Source organism: Cupressus sempervirens, chromosome 7, assembly GCF_028749045.1.
Source record: "Cupressus sempervirens isolate cs-2001-9-10 chromosome 7, ASM2874904v1, whole genome shotgun sequence".
Taxonomy (NCBI): domain Eukaryota; kingdom Viridiplantae; phylum Streptophyta; class Pinopsida; order Cupressales; family Cupressaceae; genus Cupressus; species Cupressus sempervirens.
In genome coordinates, this window is record NC_143124.1 from 19,592,876 (window position 1) to 19,608,578 (window position 15,703).

Consider the following 15,703-nt stretch of genomic DNA (forward strand, 5'->3'; position numbering starts at 1 on the left):
TGGTTTGCATCATAGGGTCCTTTATAGTAGAAACAAAAATTTTCTTCCTCAAATCATTTAATGTTTCCCTATCAAAAGGTGCTAGAGTTTTATCTTTAGAATCATTTTTTAAATCACTCTGATTTTTTTACAAAATGGATTGTTATCCTCACTAGATGATGCTCCTTTGGACTAAAATTTGTTTGTTGCACTACTATGTGGCATAGCTATTTATGATGATAAATAAATACAAAATATTATTGTCATCTTAAACACATTTTAATTAATTAAATTATATATTTTAATTTATAATTGTTCTCGAGTAAAGACAAAACCACTTTTTGACTTTAACAAAGCTTTCATTATTATAATCCTTAGTTCATGAATGCTCAAAACTTGTGGTGCTACCATAAGAATTCAATGTCTGCTACTTCTCCAAAGGCAAGGAACGAGGCTTGATATACTAAAATTATCAAAGTGGTAGGAAGGATCATCATGCAAGGCCTTTATTTGGCTATTTGAGTGAGACTCCCAATTTTTATTTTAAATGCCCTAATTCTTTTCTTCCATGGTTCTGTGTGTGATTCATGAAGAGGCAAAGTGAGGGATTCAATGGTAATCAGATGAGGTAGAGTGAAGGATTCATGGGGTAATCAGATGAGGCTAAGTGAGGGGCATAGGGGTAATAAGACCTTTCCTCTGTGTAGCAGGATAAAGTTGACCCCTATTCAGTCTACAAATTGTGAATGAGATAAATCAAGTAAATTGAATTTCGTTTTCTACCCACCCATCACAACCAAAAGGTTGCACCAATCAACGTCTTAGAGATGTGACGAAGCTCATATTGCCTTGGCAATGATGCACTTGGTTTGATGCTAGGAAAGAAAAAGAAATGTTAGGGCTTAGTTTATCTATAAGAAGCTGGGTTTTCCTATTGTTCTGATATCTAGATCTGCACTTCACATAGTTGATTAACAAATCAGTCATTGCAGAGACAAAAGGAAGTTTGTGTCGTGTTTCGAGTTGCACCTGTTTCCCTTGTTCACTTTGTAAGTTTGCTATTGTTGGTTTTGTCTTGTTCAAGCAGCGATTGCTCTAGGCACCATTGTATGTAGCCATTAGAGCTACAAGTTTAAAGTTCATTGAAGTTTTACCACTTTAGGGTTATTTTAGGGTTTTTTTGTTGAAGTCGAATGCTCCTAGATTTTGTAATATTTATAATCAAAGTTGAACAGAAAGCAAGCAGGCATACTTAAATCCATTGTCCTTCTTCTATTCATTGCATTTGAGAATTCTTTTAGAAGCTTCAAGCTTTGGCTCTCTAGTTTTAACGGTAGAAACATTCACGTCAAAATTTCTCTAAGTTATATTTCTCTAAGCTGATATACATATGCTTACATATGATGATTAGGTGATCTTTAAAAAAATTGTAGCTCACTAGATATAAATATGTTTATATCTGATGATTAGATTAAGGATATACACCTATCTTTGAATATTTTGATTATTTAGACTATCAAGAAAGGTTGAAGGTGCCAGTCTATATTGTCCCTTATTATTATCCCATAAATATATACTCGTAACCTCAATAGAGGAATACTCTATTTTTTGCTAAATTCTTTAGAACGCAGCACAAATTCCCTTAATAGTATGCAAGAATCAAATTATTGACCCAATATGTATTATTTGATAACTTCTTCTACTCCCTTAGTTGTAAAAGTTTGTTGGTAGAATTAATAAACATATGCAGCTTCCTTGTGATAGTTTGGTGATAGATATTTAAGATGGTAACATATTGATGGGTAATTGAATTTTTAGTCCCTACAACTATACGTGGCAACTGATGTTTTCACATAACTTTCACATTAAAATGTGCCTTGGAAATTGGGTAAACGTTGCAACGATCCCACCAAATTCCATCTTTCTTGCTCTTTTTTATTTTCCTATATTGTTCTATGAATTTTTTAAGATTTCTATTGGTTGGGAGCTCCTAGTCTACCTGCCCTTTGCATTTCCTATAATATGTGTCTTTGGATGTTCTGCCGACACTATTTTTCTAGCCTCAGTCCTCTTCTTTCCATGTCCTGTTCTTGTTTTCTAGAAATGGGTGCCCTTGATTAGGTATAACTTCTAGTTCTCGGATTTAATGCTATTATATTCCTCTTTGTTTCTGTTTTATGTTGTTCTTCTATTGTAGGATTCTTTTCATTTTGTTCTATTATTTTTATTTATCCTGTAAAAGTCCTTATGAATGTCTAAGTGGGTCTATGGTCAAGTCTTGAGTTCTATTCATTGTTTTCAATATTAACATTTTTGGCATGAGTAAAGGTATCTTTCTCTTTGGTTATAGATCATCTTCTGCCTTTTTGTCTTTAGTTCAACTTGGTTTCTTTTTCTTCCCTCTATTAGGACTAGATGGATATCAATATATTAATTCAAGTGTTTTTTTTGTAGATTATGTACAATTCTCCAAGGTTTTAGTGGTTAGGCTTTGTCATAGATTATAAAAATTCAAATTCATGACCTCTTTTAAAAATCACTTGTTGAACTTCAAATTTCATGTTTGTTTTTCTATTTCTCCAAAATAAATTGAGAAAATATGGCTCGTGTTCAAAATTATTTTCTATAAATTTGAAGATAGAATTGGTGTTTGATTTGGCAAAAATTCTCAAACTGTTTTTCTTTTACTATTTCTTAAAGATTATGGAGTACTATTTCTGATTTTGCCATGTTTCTATTTTTACTAGTATGATGTACAAATTATTCGGTAGGAGTTTTGTCATTTAACTGGCACACTTGTAGTTTTCTTTTTATATATTGCAGGTTCAACTAGACACATACACAATCCTACAGTAGCATGGCATCCTATAATCATTGACATTTAAATGATCAATCTCACTTCATCACATTATGCTAAACATTTGATGCATCTTTTATGCCACCATGCATTGCATTTCTAAGAAGATGTAGTCAAAAAGTTTGAATGATTTATTTAAAGTTCCACATCCTAATGCATTTGGTCAAACACTTATTGTACTATCCGTAATGGTTGCATTTTCTTCCTTGGTGTAATGTCCCTATCTCAAATTTGAATAATACTACTATAACATCTAGTTTTTCTCTACTTTTTACTATAGTCTCTTTAATATATCTTATCTTTGGTCTCTCTTGGAATTCTTAATCTTATCTTTTAATAATAGGTTTGATTTATGAGAGGACCTGTTCTATCATAACTAGTCCTTACTTTACTATGTTCTTATTCTCCTATTGTTGTTACCTTCTATAACTTGTGTGTTAACGTATATGTGACTGTAATCTCTTTAATGCTATTTAGTCAACTGATTTTTTTCATCTACAATATATTGTTGTTTTCTTGTCCTTTGCGATAAATTTTATTCATTATTGTGTTGCTCACAGTGCCTGTCTTCTATCCTGTCCTTCGATTCCTTGAAATTGTGACTCAAGGTATTTAACAATGTTGCACTAGTGAGCTATATGATATGCCATTTTTGATGTGCGATATATTTTTGCTCTTCTTCCCTCTACTTTTCCTCTATTCTTATTGTTCCCTCCTTTAGACTTTGTCACTACTGACCTGGGCATTTATAAATTTATCTCTTGGAAAATCAGTTCAGAGATGTAAACCTTTTAAAATGTTGTACTGGCATAGAGGATGGGTGTTATGCATAGAACCTCACTATGTGCATTTGATTTGAATCTTTGTTCTTAATCGATACAAATAATGGAGATCTTGTCCGCCTTTGGAAGTAACTATTTGGATCAGAATGTCTTCCTCTTTCACTGTCGAGTATTCAGCTACCTTTAAGTTCTCTCGCCTATTTTTTCCTTGTTTGCAATGTACAAAGGACTTGTCTGATTATCAAATCCTCCGATGAAGGTGATGGATTTCATTTTATGTTCAAAGTGTTGCGATTGCTCTCTATATGGACTATCGCTGCTTATTATACGGGTTGTGATTCGCTTGGAATAATCGAACAATTGACCAAGGAGAAAGTGTAAGATTTAATACAATAAGAATTGCTAACTCTTGTTCTATTCTATATTGTTTTCCTTTGTCCATTCTGCACTTCCTTCTACCTTCACCGTGGCTTCCTTGGCTTACTTGGCTTCAGCTCTTTAATAGATCCCCCGACTATGCTTTTGTTTATTTGTTTGGTACTGTGGTTATTCTCTTTTTATGTTTTTGTTTTTCTAATGTTTAATCAATCATTATGATGCTCTTTTCTTCACGTCTGTTGACTATGCATCCTCGCTGAGTTGGATTGTCCCTCTCATCCTCCTTATTCGCTGCATAAAGCTTAACGTTTTTGTCCTCCAATTATGTTTTCTTCTCCTCCTTAGTCTTCGTTTTGCTTTCCAAATTCAGAATATCTTACAAGTTGATGCAAAAAGGCATACTTTAGGATTTACCTAAAGTAGTGAAGAGAGAAGCACAAGATGTTGAATTAGTCCAAAGCAAAGATGACAGATGGAGAATCAAAATCAGAGCACTGACATGAAGATATCTACATGGTAAATATGTATGAGAAAGATGAAAATAAAGAGAAAGCTGTACCTAGCCCATGAGAAACCAATAGGTAGTGCATCTTCAATTGTTCATAAGAAAAAATATCCTTAGAGAAAACAAATGATAGAAGACATACTTACTCCCTATAGGGTATCTAGTTTTATGCAGAGTAAATAGAGATTCAAGTAGAACATAATAAAATAACAACTCAAAATTAACACACTGCACATTATATTGGCAGATGTGCAGAAGGATATAACTTTCATTCCTTGTAAAGTTTGTACCAAAAGTAACCCATTCTCAGTGTCTTCCTTACATATATAAAGCACCTGACATTTTGATTGACAATACTATCAGTTTCTACAATAAATTTGATACATTGCTCTGAGAGAAAAAACCTTTGTAAGAATTGAAAATTGAAAGCATTTACAGGTTGTATGTTGGCTTTCCTGATAACTTATTTTTGTATGTGCTTAAAACAGAAAGACCGAAGAGAAACTATCACAGTGAGCCTGGTGAAAATTCAAGCCCACTTTGGATCTTGTTGCATATTTAGGTTAATATATAAATTTAAAGATCTCTCCAAAAAATGAGGAGCCTCAGTGACAAAGAATAATTTTATCTATTGATAGATGTTATAGAAACACTAGAGCAATTGAGACTGCCTATAAAAAGGCTAGAGTTAAATTAGTTAGCCTCTCTAAATAATAGAAGAACGGGGAGACCCTGGCTCCTCTTACTGGCTCCTTAATGCATCCTTTATCATGAAGTGCATATCTTGGAATATAAGAGGCCTCGAGTCTCTTGATAGGAAATCGATCATCAAGAGATTTTTATTGGGGCATAAAAATTTAGACTTTTTCATGATGCAAGAGCTCGAGGTTGTTAATTTTCTTCTTAATTCCTCTCTGGATTTTATCTAGAGGGATGTTATTAAAATATACACTAATCATCCTAAAGGAAAAGGTGGTGCTACTTTACTTATTAATCCCTACTAGGAAAGATATATTAAATCCACTGGTTGCTCACCTTGTAATTGTGTGGCTTGGGTTACTATTGAATTTAATGGCTCATCATTTGGCATTTGTTCCATTTATGCTCCCAATGAGGTTAAAGATAGGATCATTCTTTGGGATTGGTTATATAACCTCTCCAACATTCCTTGGATTCTAGCCGAAGACTTTAACATGGTCGAGAATCAAGATGATAAGTTTGGTGGTCTTCCTTTTGCTTGGAAACACCAAGAGAAGTTCTACTGGGATTGATGTAAATGAAAATTTAATCTATTTGATCATATGGAAGGATGTAGAAGGGATACTTCTGGCCTCTAGTACACATGGTGTAATTTTCAGCAGGGGACTAAGAGGATTTATTCTAGGCTTAATATATTCTATGTGAATTCTAATTTTTTTTTTATTCTCTCCTAACCAACAACACTCCCCTGTCTTTGCTTCTTCCTCTACTCTTTTTGATCATCTCCCTATACCTACTCTCATTAACATTAGAAATGCTCTTGCTCCTTCTATTCATCATATTGATAAATTTATCCTTAACACGTCATTGCTTAATGACAAGGACACTATTATTGCTATTAAGATGGTTAGGACATTTCACCTTGTTAATAATTTTTCTTCTCAAGTTGATAGATGGAATAGAAATGTCTCCTCATGGAGGAAAATATTTCAAACCTTAGGGAAAGAAAGGCAAATAATTGTAGAAGAGTGGAATTTTTTTTGAATGAATGCTTGCAATCTTCTAAATTAGATGCTCAAGCTAATCCCTCTTCTATTTCACATGTTAAACATGTCTCTGCTACCAGAGATATTCTAAGGAAGCATCAACATATTAAAACCATTGGGGCCTTTGTTAGAAGCCATTAGCAATGGTTGAAATATGGGGATAAGGGCTCCAAATTCTTTTTAAATTACCTTATGCAAAAATAGAGTAAAGAGAAAATTGATAGGATTGTTGAGGATAATCAAGAGGTCACTGACATCAATGGCATTGCTGCTACCTTCGAAAAGTTTTACAAAGCCTTATTCAATTCTAAAAACAACAGCAATGCCAAAGATCTTAGGAATAAATGTAAGGAGCTTATTCCCAAGAAAATTGCTAAGGATGATGCCTCCATCCTTAGGGATAGGATTTTGGTCTAAGACATCTCTGATACTATATCTACTCTTAAGAAGGATAAAGCACCTGGGCCAGACAGCCTCCCCGCTAAATTTTACCAATCCAATATTGATTGGATTGCCAAGGATTTATTTGATCTATATTTAGAAGCCTATGATCGTGGCACTCTTGGTAATTCTATCAATATGGGGATTATTAAACTCATCCCTAAGGATGGAGACAAGTCTCTTATCAAGAACTGGCAGCCAATTACTCTACTCAATGTTTCATACAAAATTCTAGCCAAAGCTTTGGCCTCTTGACTTGTTAATATTCTACCTAGCTTCATCTGTCCTACCCAGACTAGCTTCATCAAGGTTTGTTATATTCTAGAAAACCTTGTCACCAACTAGGAATCAATGGATTGGGAAAAAACTTCAAATCAGAGCTCTACTATGTTTCTTTTAGATTTTGAGAAAGCTTATGACTATGTTGAATGAGATTTCATCCTTTCTATTCTTCAGACCTTCAAATTCCTTGGTGAATTTGTTAGGTATATTCAAGTCCTGCTTAATGATTCCTCTGCTAGAATTGAAATCAATGGTTTTTAATCTAATCATATTCCCCTATCCCGGTCCATTCGACAGGGATGTCCCCTTGCTCCTACTCTTTTTGTCATTAGCTTCAAATGTGTTGTATTATATCCTTGGAGAGAATACTATCTCTCCCAAGGTTAATGGGATTTATCTCCCTAATAATTTTGAGCTTCTTGATATCCAATTTGTGGATGATACCTCACTCTTCCTTGAATTATCTTTTCTTAATATTTAGCATCTCAATCTGAAACTTGATTTTTTTGAAACCATCTCAGGTGCTGGCATATCTAAATTTGAATCTATCATGCTTGGATGGAAAGAGAAACCTCCATATTGGTTTCCCTAGTTTGGATACTCTTGGGGTGGACCTAATAAAATTGTTAGATATATGGGGATTTCTTTTTCCATATCCCCTTTAACTCAAAGACATGTGGATTTGGGTTAAGGATATAATTATCAAGAAGCTTTACAAGTGGGATAATAGGGTGCTTTCTCTTGTTGGTATAGTACAGGTGTGCCAGAAAATCTTGTCATCCTATAGTATATACTATTCTTCTATTTGGATTTTTAGTAATTACCAATTGTTTGAAATTCAGAAGGCCATTAGGAGATTCCTATGGTTTAAGGGCCAAGGTAATAGGAAGAAACATGTTATTAGATGGAGTTGGTGTCATATTGATAAGAAATCAAGTGGTTTAGTCCTTAAATACCTTAGGATCAAAGGAATTTCTCTTGCTGCTAAGTGAATTTTTTAGTCTCTTGATGGTCAGGAGCCATGGAAGATTCTTCTTAGAAACAACATTCAATCTGGTTATCCTAAGTAGGCCAAAGATTGGAAGAATCTTCCATTTGCTGACCTTGTTGTTGGAATGTTCCTTGTCTCTGTCCAAGGTTCCCTGGCTTTTAAATCTATCTGGAAGGCTTGGGAAATTGTGAGGGGCATTATTTATAATTCTAACAATATCTCTATTCATGGTGAGCACTCTATATGGTGGAATCTACAACATAATGGTAAGCCTCTTGCCATGACTCAAGGATGTTTTGCAAAACTTTGGAATAGCCATGGTATCAAGAGCTTTATTGATATCTTGAATAATGATAACGTTGCCAATTGGAAGGATATCAGGATTAAGTTCAATCTTTTGAACTCTCAGAAGCGTACCTATAATACGATTGCTAATGCTTTTCGCACTCTCAATCTTCCTCCTAGCTGTGATGTGGACTCTCATAGATTTCTATCTTTCCATTGGGATGATGGATCCCTCCTACATAAAATCAAAGTTAAAGACATATGTAAGGTGCTTAATAAAGACCACTCTATTATATCACACCTGAATACCATTTGGATTCTCTTGAATGATAGAAAATTCTTAACAATTTTTGTAAATCTCATATTCCTCCTGAAATCTTGCATTTTAAATGGTAGCTTCTTCTTGATAGGCTTCCTATTAAAAATCAAACTGGTGATATTGAATCTTGTTCTATTTGGAGGTCTCCTGAAAGTTTAAGGCATATATTCTTTACTTGTCAATTTTCTAGAATTATATGGAAGTTTTTTGGAATCTCTATAGCTGATCATGTCTCTATTTTTGATACTATTCTTGGAAACATATCTGGTCTTAACAAGGATGATAACTTTTTTTGGAATATTCTCTCTCTTTTCATATTCATTGGTTTATTTGAAAATGTAAAAATGAGGACAAATTCCAAGATGTCAGTAGATCCCTTACTTTGTTTCATTTGAAACTTATATGTTTTAAGATTGTTTCGCAGGTCTGTGACATTATGAAACTTGAGAAAGAAAAACTGAAAAGGTTTCTCCATGATGGGCTCGCTAAGTTGGCTGATTATGGTTTTCAGTTGAACTAGGTGGTTGAGGCTCACCTCTCCCCTACTTTTGATATTGTACCTTCTTTTTGATCTTTCAATTATTTAATTTTTTTTAAAAATGTAAGAAATAATGTAGAATTCTTAAAAGTAAAATATCTTTATGAATAGAATAATCATTTATTTCTTTTATAAAAACGAGTAAAAGAATTAGTTGTTTTCATTTGCAAAATAGTTCATTAGTGTTGCTTTTGATAATTATAAACTTTACAATGCACTAAAAATCTAGGTGAGAATCACGCAATATGGAGGTTGCTCCAAGAAAAGTGTCCCTATAGCACCATTTTTGGTAGGCCAATCATATTTTTATCAAACAAAATTTTAAAATAAGAATTACAACTTTGGAAAAACAATAATCATTTTTAAAAAGAGAAAAATAAAGTAGTTTGATTGGTTCCTATAAATTCAAATTGTTTGCAAACTAAATGCAATAGTATTGCCTATGGCAAGTACAATAAGAACCTCATGTGATTATCACAAATTAAGTTTTAATTTTTTTTTGAAAGCATTTAGAATAGAATCAAATATTATTAGATGGATTTATAATCTTGAACTATATTTTATTATTATTTTCAATATTATGAAACAACTAGATATAGCTATATAGTTTTACAAAAAATTGAGATTTCTTGAAATCTACACTTGAAACCTTGAGAAAAATTTAAAAGACACTATATTAAATATAAATCCCTCATTATTAACATATATATCAACATTTAAAAAAAATAATAATAAACAACCCTATTATCCTATGGGCAAAATTGGGGAGGTGACACAGGGCATTTAATTTCTAAAAAATTGCATGCAAGTGATTCAAGGCCATGAGCTCGTTGCTTGAGTTTTGGGTGTTTTTCAATAAATTTTAGGGTTTTGAAGTTTTGAAAGCTGGAGTGTTTTTGTGAGCTACTAAAATTTAGTCTTTAATCTTTAAAGCATAAATAAATAATGGAAAGAATTAGTTAAAGAAATAGGATTTTTTAAGTCATTTTGATTTGTGAAATTACATCAATTATTAGAAATCTTAAACTAAATAGTGGAAAAATAAATGAACTAGTTTAAGAAAAATTTAATAAAATTCCATTAAATCATAATGTTTCTTACGCTTTCAACTTAACTCTCTATTCAACATTCCATGCATAAATACCCATAGCTTTTGTTTTCAGATTATTTGTGCATGTTAATGTGAAGGAGTGGATTTCTCTAAAAATGGGGATTTGAGTATTGTTTATGATATTTGGTATTTTCAATTTTTTTTATCAGGACTATGAAAATCAACAAAACTGGTAAAACATGAAACAAGTCTCAACGTGAAAGCATGTGCTAAAAATAGCCCAGTTCCCAAACAAATTTTTTAAAAATTAACGAAAGCAAATGACGAAGAATTTGCATGAGAGAAAAGAGAGCGATTGCAGAAACTGGTTTTTTTAAAAGAAGAAAAACCAAACTTGATATCCATATAACCTTTTTTTTAGTCTTCTCAAAATAACTGAAAAGATTTTTTTTTAGATTGGATCCTGTCATGCGACAAGTGTGGAGGCTTCTCAACAGAAATCCATCTCTCTTCGATCACCGTTGGAGTTTGGTAGATGTAAAAAAATTGCAGTCTGACTGAAGCGTGCTCAAGAAAATGCCATCCATCAAAAGTGCAACATCGACTCCATCAAGAGGCTCAGTGGTTCACATAAAACATAATATAAATACCTCAGTGCAAATTCAAAGCAGGAGGTCTTCACCATGGGTCAAGTATTCCAAAGGTGAAAACTAAAACTTATTGTGAGGATTGTGTGCACTTCAAATTTGCGAAAATTGATCTCTCTATTTCAAATATGTCAGTGCAAAGAACAGACATTGTAAATGGGTCGAGACAATATATTATAAGTGGTTAGGAAACTATCTTGATATTTAGTTACATTTTCATTACATCCTTCACTAGGCTAAACATATAAATTATGAATTGGTGAGCTTTTTCTATAATTAATATATCTTTTAACATTCATCCTTTGCTAACATTATTAAATGTTTGATTTAATTAAATAATTTTTAAAATGAGAAAGAAAATAAAGTAGATTTAAATTTAGGAATAGTAGATAAAAATTGATTTTGACTTAAATTTAAAATTAGTAACTAAATGTTAACTATTATTTTTGTTAAATTCACAATTAGTAAATAAATATTATTAAGGCATGAGTTTTCACATTGATAAAAAAAAATCTTCACTATCACTATATGTAAACCCCAAAACTATGGCATAGTGTTGTGGACTATAAAACCCACTCACTTACTTACTTACTATGTTTTTGACAATTTCATTATTTCAAAATATTACATTCAATAATTGAGATTAGTTACTATAATAAATTAAATTAGACATGAGGTTGAAATAAATAGTAAATATGGAAGATAAATTGTAAGATGAGGGAGCAAAGAGAGTTGTGTGTGTACATTTGTGCATCCATATGGGTGTGTGTTAGTGGTTTTTTTTTTTTTTGGCGGGGGTGGGGGTGGTGGGGTGGGGGGGTGCGTAAAGGGCATTTGATAAATATGATCAAGATAGAAAGGGTAAATAGGAAAAAATATATGATGAGATGAGTGATGTGAGATAGTTGAAGAGGGTAGTATAAATTGGAATAGAGAAAGGGGTTTAGTTACAACGGACACATGTCTAAGAGAGTGAGAGGGAGAGAATAGTGATAGCGATAGGGTAATAAACATGAGATAGAATAAACACTAAATATAGGAGAGAAATGGTGAGAGTAGGAAGGGGAGAGATTTTTCCACATGTGTGCTCATGAGATAGAGTAAGGTGAATAGGATGAGAGACATGAGGTAGATAGGGATATAGGATAATTAAGGTTACAAAGAGTTAAAGGTAGAGTGAGAATGGGTTAAATGGAGAGGTTGGATGGGGGAGAGATGAGATAAAAAGATAAAATTGGGAAGGGGAGAGAGATGAGATGAGGCTCACAAAAATTGATAATATGATTTAGGAATGTGTATGTATGTGAGAGAGAGGGAGAGGCAGGGGAAGATAACAAGATATATGAGGTAGATACAAAGAGTGTTATTGGGGAAAATAAATGATGACAAGTGAATGGGAAAGGGGATACACAGAGAAGTGAGATGGGGTAGATATAGGGTACAAAGACAAATGGGAGAAGTCTATAGAGGTGAGATACAATTTAAGGAAATTGATAATTAGAGCATAGAATAGACATATATGGGGAGAAATGAGGGACATGTGAGAAAGAGTTATCATGTGAGAGAATTGGGATAGGTTGATATATATACAAAGAGAAGTGAGATGGGGTACAAAGAGAAAGGGGAGAATGCTACAAAGGTGAGATAGAGTTTAAGAAAGTTGATAGTTAGAGCTTAGGATAGACATATATGGGGAGATATGGAGGAAATGTCAAAGAGAGTTAATGTGTCAGAGAATGGGGAGAAGCTGATACATATTAGCTATACATAGAGGCTAATTTGGAAGAAAAGATGATGAGACCTAAAGAGAGAGAGAGAGAGAGAGATAGAGAGGGAGAGAGAGAGAGAGAGAGAGAGAGAGAGAGAGAGCATGTGTTTGTCAAAGAGAGAGTGGGGACATGTGAGAGAGAATATAGAAAGGTTGATAAATATTATCAAGACACAAAGGGTAAATTTGTCTAAGAGAGGGGGAGTGAGAGAATAGAGAGATGGTGATAGACATGAGATAGAAATAAATGCATTGGAGAGAAATGGTGGGACTAGGAAGGGAAGATATTTTTTTCATGTGTGTGCTTATAAAAGCTAAAGTTGACGGGGAATAGAGTGAGAGAAATACATAGAGATATACATACATACATACATACATACATACATACATACATACATACATACATATAAATATATACATATATATGTATGTATACATATGCATATACATATATTTATATATGTGTGTGTATATATATATATATATATATATATATGTATGTATGTATGTATGTATGTATATATACATACATATACACACACACATATATATGTGTATACATACACACACACACACACACACACATATATATGTATGTATGAATGTATTATGTATGTATGGATGTATGTATGTATGTATGTATGTCAATTTTTCTTCAACATTTAAATTTTTCATTCTATATATGGAATTCAATTTTTCTAAGTTTATTTTTTTATTTTTTTAAAGAGTTAGGGCTATGATTAGAGTTAGAGTTAGGGTTAGGGGTAGGGTTAGAGTTAGAGACAGGGTTAGAGTTAGAGTGAGGGTTAGTTATAGAATTAGGGTTATAAGTAGGGTTATGTTAGGGATAGAGTTAGGTTTAGAGTTATGGTTAGGGCTAGAGGTAGGGTTATCATTTGAGTTATGGTTACTTTTAGGGTTACAATTACTGTTATGGTTAGACTAAAGATTAGGGTTAGGTTTATGTTTAGGGTTGGGGTTATGGTTAGAAATAGGGGTTAGTGTTAGGGATAGAGATGATGATAGAGTTAGGGTTAGAGTTTAAATTAGGGTTAGGCTTAGTTTGATTTATATATGGTGCTCTATTTCTATAACTCTAATTTATTTTTATTTTAAGGATATTGTACTTACTATTTTTATTTAAGTTATATTACTCTAGTAAACAATAATACTTTGTAAATTTCAGAGATAGTTTAATCTTATTTGGTAAATAGGAAAAGTATTCCCCACTAATTAACATTTTGATAGTAGCCAAAAAGACAGATGGCTAATCCTGAAGTACAAAAAGGGTGAGAATTCAACCAAAGGTTACCACCCATTTGTCTAACCTATACCAACTTTAAACAACAAAAACCATAAAATTTTAAGAGTTGAATTGTGCTTAACCACAATCCTTAAACTACTATTCATAAGAAACTAAATAATAAAAAAGTAGCATTTAAAGACATTGTTGCTATTGGTCCACTTAATTGACATAGTCCAAAAGACCCCATGGGTTGTGAAGTTCAGATACATATCATAAAAACAAAAATAAAGCACAACACAACCTAGGCCAGATAGCCTTTTCCCTCTCCTAGTTATCATTCTTCTACTCCTCAAGAGGTTCCCCCACTACATCCTCCTCCTCCACTTTCATTGATTTGTCTAGGATGGTTTTTATCCAATCCTCTACCAAGAACCCATATATGGATCGAGTTGTCTCAGTTGTCTTTCCTAGGTCCTGTTCCTCATTGTCAGCCTATAGGAAGTAGAGGGTTGTGGCCAAAGAGTGCATAACCTTGGTGGAGAACTCAACTAGGGTTTCAAACCTATGCCAGATATTGGTATGGTTATTCACCAGGTCCCTCATAGCCTTCCCAAGCCTCTCCATCTGCATCTTGGTGTGGCTATGTTTGGCTTTCTTCCTAGTAACCATAAGGTTAACCTTCCTAGGAGAAGTGATGTCTTCCTATCCACTATGAGCCAGGGTATCTTCTAAGGTATCAAAGACATGGGATGGGTTGATAGAGTTGGGGCTAGTTTTGATGTCATGGTGGAGTCTTTTCTTCTAGAGGGTTTCTCCTCACTATCAGAGGAATTAGAGCTAGATTCATATTTTGAGGGGTCTTAAATTTATCCATCTAGAGATGCTTGTTAATTATCCTAGCATAATGTTTTCCCTTCTTGGTATCTGATCCTAACTGAATAATGCTAACTTAAACCTCAGGATTAATTTTGACCTTAGTGGCATGATCTTTCTTGGGCCTCTTAAGAGTGAAGCTAAGGTTGGGGTCCAAGGTGATCTGGGCAGTGATAGAGGCCATGGGTTTATTTTGGAGAGAGGTATTTTGAGCAAGGTGCTTGATGAAAAAAATATTCATTAAGCCTAGGTGGATAAGGTAGAAGTGTTTCATGTCCTCATGTTTCCTTATAGCCTTAAAGATGTTATTCTCTAGTAAATGTAGTAAGAAAAACAAAAAGGAGATAACATCTAGATTTCTGAAATGATTCATGATAGGAAAATGATAATAATATAGTACGTGATAGTGGTCCTCCAAGGTAATGTATCTAATAATTATGTAGCAAATGATATCCCATGGCTTAGGAAGGGCAGCCTGAACAAACCCACCACGTAATCTCATTTGTTCCTCTTTGGATATGAAGAATTTATGCAAGCTCATCTCCTCATTGATGTTAATTTACCTCTACCATTTCTTGCCATCTAGTGAAAAATCCCCAGCCATCACAATATTTTCTTCAAAAATTTCAAAGCTCATGTCATTAACCATAATTTTTCTATCCTTCCAAGTTTGATAGAACTACATCAAGATGACCTTGTTGTGTTTAACCATGCCCTCCATATAAGGTAAAAGGCTCCCATCCTACAAGTAGACCATCATAGCTTCATTGCTGCTAATACACTCCTCCACACCCACTAGTTCAATAGGGTCACTAGTGCCCATATTGTCACCCAGGCCCACAACTAACTCCTCCGACAACATAGCCTTGCACAAGGTTTTAGAGTTGCAAAACATAAAATGCCAGACCAAAATAGAGAAAACGAAAAGGCATTGCATAATCATCATGAATTCACAATGCTTCCCAAGAAACCAGAAAGCTTGCAACATAGTACGTGTAGACAATTCCTTTCTGTCT